This window comes from Sciurus carolinensis, chromosome 1 (genome assembly GCF_902686445.1).
Source record: "Sciurus carolinensis chromosome 1, mSciCar1.2, whole genome shotgun sequence".
Lineage (NCBI taxonomy): Eukaryota > Metazoa > Chordata > Mammalia > Rodentia > Sciuridae > Sciurus > Sciurus carolinensis.
Window position 1 is genome coordinate 97101216 of NC_062213.1, and position 9361 is coordinate 97110576.

At 46.6% G+C, this 9361-nt stretch overlaps 2 long non-coding RNA genes across 2 annotated transcripts; both read right to left on the reverse strand.

Moving 5' to 3' along the window:
• Window positions 1-2566: 2566 nt before the first annotated feature.
• On the reverse strand, window positions 2567-4214 carry LOC124993433 (uncharacterized). Its single transcript, XR_007110307.1, has 2 exons — window positions 4084-4214; window positions 2567-3276 (listed from the first exon to the last, which is right to left on the reverse strand). It is a non-coding gene; the product is annotated as an uncharacterized LOC124993433 (long non-coding RNA).
• A 2776-nt stretch (window positions 4215-6990) lies between these two features.
• LOC124993429 (uncharacterized) lies at window positions 6991-8212 on the reverse strand. The gene is made up of 2 exons (XR_007110305.1): window positions 8093-8212; window positions 6991-7680 (listed from the first exon to the last, which is right to left on the reverse strand). It is a non-coding gene; the product is annotated as an uncharacterized LOC124993429 (long non-coding RNA).
• Between the last annotated feature and the right edge of the window lie 1149 nt (window positions 8213-9361).

The following is a 9361-nucleotide window of genomic DNA, read 5'->3' on the forward strand; positions in this document are numbered from 1 at the left end:
TCCCCTTTTTCCTCCCTCTATTCAATTTTAAGATCACTTCCCAGGAAATACATAATATAGCACGGGGTTCAGAATGGTGATTTTGGAACCACACACACCCAATCCAAAACTGTTTTTCCATTTACAAGTTGTGATCTTGGGATGGCAATCTAAAAACCCTGTTTTGGTTTTCTTATCAAGAAAAGGTGGGAGAAACTGGCCTTGTAGGAGAGTTGTGAGGGTTGAATGGAATAATGCCTAACTCACAGTTATGATTGAGTTGATTGATCTTAGCAAATCAGTGGCCAGGCAGCTGAAATTCCAGTCACTTTTCTAGTAGTAAAAGTGTGTGGTGGGGCCAAGATAACTGGAAGTACCCCTTAAATGCTTGTCACCTCAACCTGTAAGCAAGGGAGGAAACCCATAATCATGTACTTTCTTGTTTTGTGCCTGTTGGGTTTCAGCAATATGTGAGATTGGTGGTACGACCATCCCTATGATTGGTCATTGGATGGATGTCAATGTGTCTTCTGTACAAAGGTATATGCTCCCATTTGGATTATGTCTCTTGGTGAGTCACCTCTTTTCTTTCCCCAAACTCAGACTTCAGCTTCCTGCTTAGGGGTTGTCCCTTCCTTTCAGTCTGTTCTGAGTCAGGCAATACTCCCTTCCTGCCTCACTGTCCATCAAGTCCTGCAGCCTGTTGCTTCAACACACATCATCAGGATGGAGAAGTCAGGCTCTCAGTGACATCATTTGTTTGTAAACAGTTTCCACAAATCACCTCCCCTTGGAAACCACAGAATCTCCCAGGCAGAGCAGGACTGCCCATCAGTGCCTCCTCCCAAGAGGTCATTTGGCCTGAACTTTAAACAGCCTGAATGAATCAAGGGAGCATTTCTGACTTTGCCTCTAACCAAATACCTCTGCAACTGGCTGCTGGGTGGATACCATGACAGAACTCCCCAGTCATTTGGTCATTGATGCAGCAGGAACCGAGAAGTCAAGCTACAATTTTCTAAGAGCCTGGGTGTGTCCACAGAAGCCTTCTAAAGCTATAGAGCATGACACTGGGAATGAGAACATGGCCAGGTGACACATGCCTGTAATCTCAGCCACTGGGGAGACTGAAGCCGGAGTAGCACAAGTTTGAGGCCTAACAAACCCTGTCTCAAAATAAAAAACAAAAGGGTTGGAGATGTAGCTCAATGGTGAAGCACCCCTGGGATAAATTCCCAGTATCATAAAAATAAATGAAGAAGGAGGAGGAGGAGGAGAGAGAACAAGAACGTGGATTTTGGTGTCAGCAGTTCAAGTTTCATCTCCATCACTCACCATCATGAGGATCTTGGTTGCTCGCTAGCTGTACAATTTTATGCCAAATCACTTAAACTCTCTGAACCCCACTTTATTTACATATAAAAGTAGAAAAATTAATGTCAGGGTTTTTTCCAGGTAATTGTAAGGAGTAAGTGGGATAATAAATGTGCCTGGAAAAAAGTTAGTCCTCAATAAGTGGTAACTATTTTACTACTATTAACAACATTGCTATCTCGCCCCTTCTAAACCAAAGGGACACAACACAGAGGACTTTTCCTGAAATATTTTCTCTTCCAGAAAATGAATGATAAAAATTTATGCCCATGGGGCTGGGTTTCTGTCCTGCTCAGCTGCTCAGGAAGCCTCCCCCGACCCCATAACCCATGCACGTGAGCACATATACACACACATACACACGCACACACACCCTATCACTGCCATACTACCATCTCTGGAGAATGAGATCCTACATTTCTGAGCACAACATGTTGCACTCCATAGGGTTCCAGAAACCTGTGGCTTTTGGCTGCACCAATGAGACCTGAAGAAGACAGTTCCCAGTGTCCTGTATGGCTTGGAAAAACATCCCAGAAAGCAAGGGCTAATGATCTTCCATGTGAAGAAAAAGGAGGAGGAGGAGGAGGAACAGTAGGCGGAGGGGAAGGGAGAAAGGGAAAAGGCAGAAGAAGGAGGAGGAAGACAAGAAAAGGAGAAAGAAGAGGAGGAGGAAATGGGGAGGGAGACTGAGCGGGGAGAGGAGGAGGGAAAAGAGAGAGATGCTGGCCTCATTCCAAAACCCCCAAAAGTTATCCATCCTAACCTTAGTTACAGAACTGCCTATCCCTGGTGGAGGGTGAGCACCTCCGCGTCAAGGCTCTGCAAGACTTTGAGGACCAAGCAGAAAGAGCAGTTAGAACAAGCTATCCAATCAATCCCAGTCTTCTCCATCAGGCATGGTTACTAAGGGACTTTGAGCAAATGACTTAACCTCAGTTTCTCTTCTGTAAAATGTGTCTAACAGCACCCACTTCTGTGAGTCATTACGAGAATTAGATGATGCTTGCCCGGCCACATCTTTAGAATACCTAGAACGATCCATATGTGATCGCTGCTACAGTAATTGGCTAACCAGAATTAGTAACCAGAAAGTCACATTCCTGTTGGGGCATGAATCGTAGTATATTTTTCCCTGTGAAAGGTAGTGAATGAGGCAATAGAATAAGATTAATAAACACACGAATGAAGAAATAAATAGGAATAGGTCTTCTCAGGAGGTAGAAGCTTTATTATGATGTCTTCAAAGGACAATTAATTCAGTAGGCACCTGCTGTGAGCAAGCAAGCCCCTGCAGAAAGTAGGGTCCGGTATCCTCTCCAAAGCTCTTGATCCCCACAGAGGAAAATCACTTCGGGGTTAAGGGAATTCCGTGGAGCTGAGAACAGAGTGGGCTTCTCGACATCAAAGTGCAATTCGCTTTGGGAGGGGACAAACTCCGAGGCCCAGCCCTCGCGGGAGCTGTTTTTATTACGGGGAGCAGAAGGGTGGGGAGCAGCAGGCGTTGGGGCCGCTCTCGGCTCGGCGAGTCGCTCTGATGCAGCTGTTCTGACCGGGCTGTTTCAGCAGCCGCCGGAGCAGCAGCCGGAGCTCTGGTTGTTGCTGGAGCACTGAGATCTCTGGCTGCCTCCCCCACAGCAACAGCAGCCGCCTCCGCGCTGCCGGCGGCGCCTCCTTGGAAAGCAGCAGCAGCCGGTGGAGCTGGAGCCACAGCATCCCGAGTCGCCGCCGCAGCCGCCTCCGCAGCAGCCCCCGCTGGAGCTGGAGCCGCAGCAGCCTCCGCCGCAGCAAGAGGAGGAGGAGGAGGGCGCCGGGGCGGGCGCCGGGGCGGGGCAAGGAGTCGGGCCCTGGGAAGACCCCTTGGAAAAGCCTTTGGCGGAAGAGGCGTACTGCTGAGACATCTCGGAGCTCCTCACAGAGAACCTAGGAAAAAGACATCTATTCATACAGGAACAGACCTTTTCTTTCCATCAATGAAACCAAGGGCTTTTGAGATTTGGCTTCAGGAACAAGACTACCAGGCCCAATATGGTGGAGGGGCGTGGTGTGGGGCACAAACAAAGACAGGGAGCAAAGAAGCCCAAACCAAGTATTTCCAAGTGAGTTAAACATTTCCAATGAATTACACATGGATAGAGCAGGAAGTAGCCCACGAAAGAATCAGTAGTTTTCCAGTTTCTCTGACTAGAGTAAGGACCACCCCAAATGGAAAATAAAGAAGATATTTTGGCACTTTATCTGTATAATCCAGTCCAAAATCTTTCTTGACTCTTCTTCACTATCGAATTTCACTTTGACCCCAGATGTTCAAGTAATAGCCTCACAGTTATTAGCATTGTATAAACATCTCATGGGCTCGAAAATTCTTAGATGGCACATGTGTCCCTGCCTCCTAGGGTTAAAATATCCAGGGACACAGAAGCAAGTCGTGGTCATTCTTTCTTTGCTGTGTTTCTCATCCTCTGCAACCATTAGGAAAAAAATAAATCACGCAGAGAATAGGAACATTTCTGTCCAGAGAGCAAAAAGACCTAGGTTCTAACCGTAGCTCTTCCATAGACTTTCTGGATAACCTAGCAAAAGTCAACCCCCTGCCTGGCCTTCATGTCTTCATTAGCACCATGAGAGCTTGGCTCACTTGAAGCTTAGGGTACTGTTCAGGGCTCCTTCTATATCTACCTTCTGGCTATGTTCTCCCACTCTTCCCCCAGATCCTGCTTGGAAACTTACCAGACCCTGGTTCCACTGGAAGACTCAGTTCTTCAACTGGAACGTGCCACCTGCTAGGCAGTGAACTGAGCACTGTACAGCCAGAGAACCTTTTATAATATTCCAACTAAGCACAGGCTCTTGGGAGGGGCCCATTTCCCAACAGATGTGCTCAGCTGACATTCACATCCCAGAGACATTCATCACTCAGGTAGCACTGTAGGTGGTGCACGTGGGCATCCAAGTCACTTCACAGAGGTGCCAGGATTCCTGTGGCATGTTTACTTTCCAAACAGGACACTGTTCATAGCTGGGAGGGCTGTGTGTGTGCTAAGAGAAGGCACAGGGCTCAAGTGAGGAGAGGTCTGGAGACCCTTCTGTTCTCTTCTACAAAGCACATGTGTGCATGTGGACATGATTCCACTAGCCCGCATGTCCATCCCTGTGTAGTCACCTACTTGGTAGTTGGTAGTTTACTTGTTATCTTGATTCACATCTCTCTGCTCTCTGCTCTTGGTCACTGAGGACAAACTGCAGGCTGTGTGATAAACCTACTGGGTTTCATGCAGATGCTTCTAGATGTTGAGAGAAGAATCTGACGGTGATGAGAATTCCAGTAGTGATTTCTCTGTCACTGGAGACAGGAAGAAAATCCTAGGCAAAGTTAAGAGACATCAAGACCAAAAAGTTTGTGAATGTAGTCAGGTTACCATGTCCCCACAATACAGTCCTGGTGGGTCTAGGAGGAAAATGTGTGGAGGTCGATGGTCCAAATGCAAAATGGCAGGCCAGCCTGGGGACCTTCTGCTGCCTCCCCCACCCCCAACCCTACCCCCATCTCCCTTGGAAGACAGGGTCTCCCTGAAGCCACTGTCCAATAGGAAAGAAAAGGAAAACATAAGGAGAGGGAAGGGAGGAAGGGAAGGAACAAGGGAGAGAAAAAAGGAAAGAAGGAAGAAAGGACAAAGAAAGGAAGATGGCAGAGGAGGAGGGACGGGGAAGCAAGGAATGGGAGAGAAAATCCTTTCCAAAGGCCCAAAGTGTGGATGATAACTGTTACTTTTTAATATAACTAATTTTTAGTTAGTTAGTTAGTTAGTTAGTTAGTTAGTTAGTTAGGTTTGGGTACTGGGGATCGAACCCAGGGGTGCTCTACCACTGACCTACATCCCAGCCCTTTTTATTTTCTTATTTTGGGACAGTCTTTCAATAGGCAAAACTAACTTTTAAGAATTAGAGGAGGCTTTAGACATCAATTGCCTCAAAACTTGTCCTTAAGCAGCACAACTGCCTGGCCATAACTGTGAATGCGAGCAACAAGAGAAGTCCCTGAATTCAAGGGTTAATGGTGAGAGATAAGCTGGGGGATAAGGGAGCTGGGAGCGGCATGAGGAAAGGTAAGTCACAAAAGAGATGAGTTTCAGTTAACATGGCTTTGGAGCCTGATTAACAGGTTACCTGTACCTAGAGCATCTCCTGGCAAGTATAGGTGAGACTTTTCAAGAAGTGAGGTCAGTATTAGAAAAGAGAAGGAAGTAATGAAGCAATACAAGGGATAGATACGAGGGGTAGAGGCTCTCCTCTGGGAAATTCTGGCAAAGTTTTTGTAAAAAGTGAAGAAAAAAAAAAAAAAAAGAGTGGAGAATCTGGGTGCAGTGGCACACACCTGTAATTCCAGCAGCTCCGGAGGCTGAGGCAGGAGGCTCGAAAGTTCAAAGTCAGCCTCAGCAACTTAGCGAGACCTTAAGCAACTTAGTGAGACTCTCTCTGTAAATAAAATATAAAAAGAGCTGGGGATCTGGTTCAGTGGTTAAGCGCCGGTGGGTTCAATCCCTGGTCCCCTCCAAAAAAAGAGTGGAGAAGAAAAAGGGTTGATAGGAATTGATATGAGGAGAGATTTATTTGGGCAAGTGGCTTCTCATCAGATGGACCTGCTATAACCTCTTATACTAACTTAGCTTACCCATCACTGGTAATTATTATCAAAGGAGGGACCAATTGTTTATCTCATATAGAGAGGCTATTTGGAATCATCTTTTCAATCATAAGTTTGTTTTTTAAAGTATATCTTGATCTAACCAGCCCCTTCCTAAAGGAATGTTACCTGGAAACTAGTGTAGTGAGACCAGAACCTCCCTTCCCCACCCTCAGTACACACACACACACACACACACACACACACACACACGTAGACAGTCTTGACTGAAAGGGGTATCTTTCTTGGTTCTTAGACTCAAACTCAACATTTCAGGATCCAGGGAAAATGGGCTTAGACATTTCCCACCTGCCTCCTAGACTCTCCCTACCCCAATTAGGGTTCATTTATTGAAGTTCAAAATGAGCACTTTAAGCAATCATATGCCCCTGCATAAGTGAGAAACTTTCCCAAACTGAGACCCAAATCTAAAGGAAATCTTCCCAGCATGTGACCTTTTTGAGGACCACACACCTCCTCTCTCCAAACCATTGCTAACCCTCAACATGCATGTGAGCTTGTGTCAGGTGCCCTGGTCTCAGACATGATCCTTTCCTTCATTTTGAAAGTTCCCAAATTCAGAGCATTAAAGAGAATATTGCTTCCCAGAGGTCTAAGTAATTTGATTGCCAATACGTGCTTCCCAAATAGATTATTTTTAATTTTTTAATTTTTTACAGACTGCATTTTGATTCACTGTACACAAATGGGGTACATCATTTCGTTTCTATGGTTGTACACGAGGTAGATTCATACCATTCGTGTAATCATACATGTACATAGGGTAATGATGTCTCTCATTCCACCATTTTTTAAACCACCCCCTTTCATTTCCCTCTATGTAATCTAAAGTTCGGTGTTTATTTGCACTTAAAAGAAGGGAAAGGAGGGACAGAAGATGGCTTGATGAGGGCGGGGAGAGGTGAACAGAATGTAATTGGGAGGCAGTGACATCAGGAATAAAGATCTTTATTATTGCAGAGAAACACAGCTTCATAGCTTAATTTCAACACTTCATCCTCCAAAGAAGGGTGTGTGAGAGGGGGAAGGAAACTAGGCCAGAGAACATCAAGACCCCACTGTGGGTGAGCGTGGGCAGGATGAAGGGAGCCTCAAAGCATTTCAGAAGTCCTTCTGTGGAGAGAGGGAAGAAGAGAAGCTGCAGGCTGGGCAGGTCTCCAGTCAGTGCTGCTTCTTGGTGCTTCTTGTGGCCCAGGTTAGCAGCAACCCCCAGACTGCTGGCTGCTGCCACCACCGCTGCCGCCACAGCAGCCACTGCTACTGCTGCCACCGCTGCCACCACAGCATCCACTGCTGCCACCACCGCTGCCACAGCAGCCACTGCTGCCTCCACTGCTGCAGCAGCCAGAGCTCTGGTGTCGGCGTCGAAGAGATCTGCGGGGCCTGTGGTGGCTCAGGCAGCAGCCGCCACCCCCAGAGCTGCAGCAGCCCCCAGAGCTGGAGCCACAGCAGCTCCCAGAGCTAGAGCTGCAGCAGGAAGAGACTTGAGGGCACTTAGGAGGGCATTTGGGGGGGCATTTAGGGGCAGGGCACTTTTGAGGGCACTTGGGGGTGCACTTGGGAGGGGGCTGGCACTGCTGCTGGCTCTGCTGGCAGGACATCTTGGCAGGAACTGAATAAAGCTGAAAGACAATACAGAAGTTTTAAGTTCAAGTAGCCCAGAGTAACTTCCTTACATTTAGAAACCAAACTATGAATTTGCAAGATTTTCTCTATGATAATCAGATTTTTAAAACCCCGTCTTCCAACACCAATTACAAAGTACATATGCACACACACACACACACGCACACACACAAATGATTGCAACCTAGGAACTCTATACTTTCAAATGAATTCTTTGCAACTTTGAGAAAACACTAATATCTCATGCCCTTCCCATATCTTCTATCTTCTTTCCAGAATCCTCCCTTCCAAATCCTCCCTTCTCCTTGTCTTTCTAAGAGATTAGTCTCAACTTCCACCCATGGCCTCTTTATGCCCAAACACCAACACCAAGCAAGAGTCCATCCTGATCCCTGAGATGTGCTCTACCTGGTTCAGGCACTGGAGTAGATCACTCAGGATGCAGGTGAACTGAGGTGCTGTCAGAAGATGCTGCCTTTTATACAGTTCAGCTCTGACCTACCTGGTATCAAATCACGCGCGGGATGCCGAAAGCATCTTTCATAAGGGGCATGGGTGGCTCCCTCCTCTCCTATTCCAAGGACCCAATTCCTCCCTTCATAAGCATTTGAAGTATTAACCCACAGGAGGATCTGCTGAGAGTCACAGGCTTCTAGGATGGTGATGGAGCTTTGCACATTGCACATGGCACCTGTCAATCTCACAGGCAGCTCTGCTATGCTCCCTATTTCCTGAGCTGGGTCAGTCTGATTTAGACCTCTGGTTGAGGGGGGGTGGGGGCAGGAGACAAGATCTGTCTTCTCTTTGGAACAGGAAAAGGGGGGGGGGAGATTCCCAAGGTGGAAATTAAATGGTCTTTTTAAGAACAAGAATAGTGGAATCCAAAATAAGATTCCAGTGACCTAACATGGCTTTTTTCATTCTTAGGTGGTGCCATAACCTGGATAAGAATGCTTGATGTCCTGATGATGCTATTTTAGACAGGTCTGATGTGCATGGTGTGGGTGGGTGGTTTTTCTCATTACCTGAACTTGACACACCAAAAGAGGTCACAAACTGTCCTGATTTCAGCGCTAACAATCTTTTTGAATAAGCAGAAGTCTAGGAATGGTCTCTGTGTCCACATGGGGTCCTAAAGAAGGCACTTTGGTCAAACCAAGGTGAGGGGCAGGGACTGGGTATATATTGAGGGTGGAGCAGGAGAACTAGACACATCTGAAAGTTTCCAGGGAAATGAGGCATCAGCTCTGATCATCTCCAAGGGAAAAGCTGGGAAAATCCTTCTGGTAAGAAAGACCTCAAGTGGAGAGTTTAGATGCAGGGGGTGGGGACTGGGGGCTGGTGGAAGGGAAGTGCTCATAGGTTTTGAAAAACCCAGAATCCAAAGCTTGTTTTCCCTATAAATAATATTCTGAGGGAAAGTTAGGTCACCAGGAAAGTGGCCAAAATTGATTTTCTGGAAAAAGATAATTAAAATATGACATATTCACAGGGAAAACTTCAGAGGGGGAATATCAGAAAGAGAAACATACAGCACCTGAGATCCATGCTGGATTAAATGGTCTCATTTAGATCACAGGAAGTAGTGATGTGGCTCAATTATAATGCAGATTCCAAAGAGACTGTCTGGGACCAAATCCAGGTTTGCAATCTCAGGAAGGTTACTTAATTGTCACT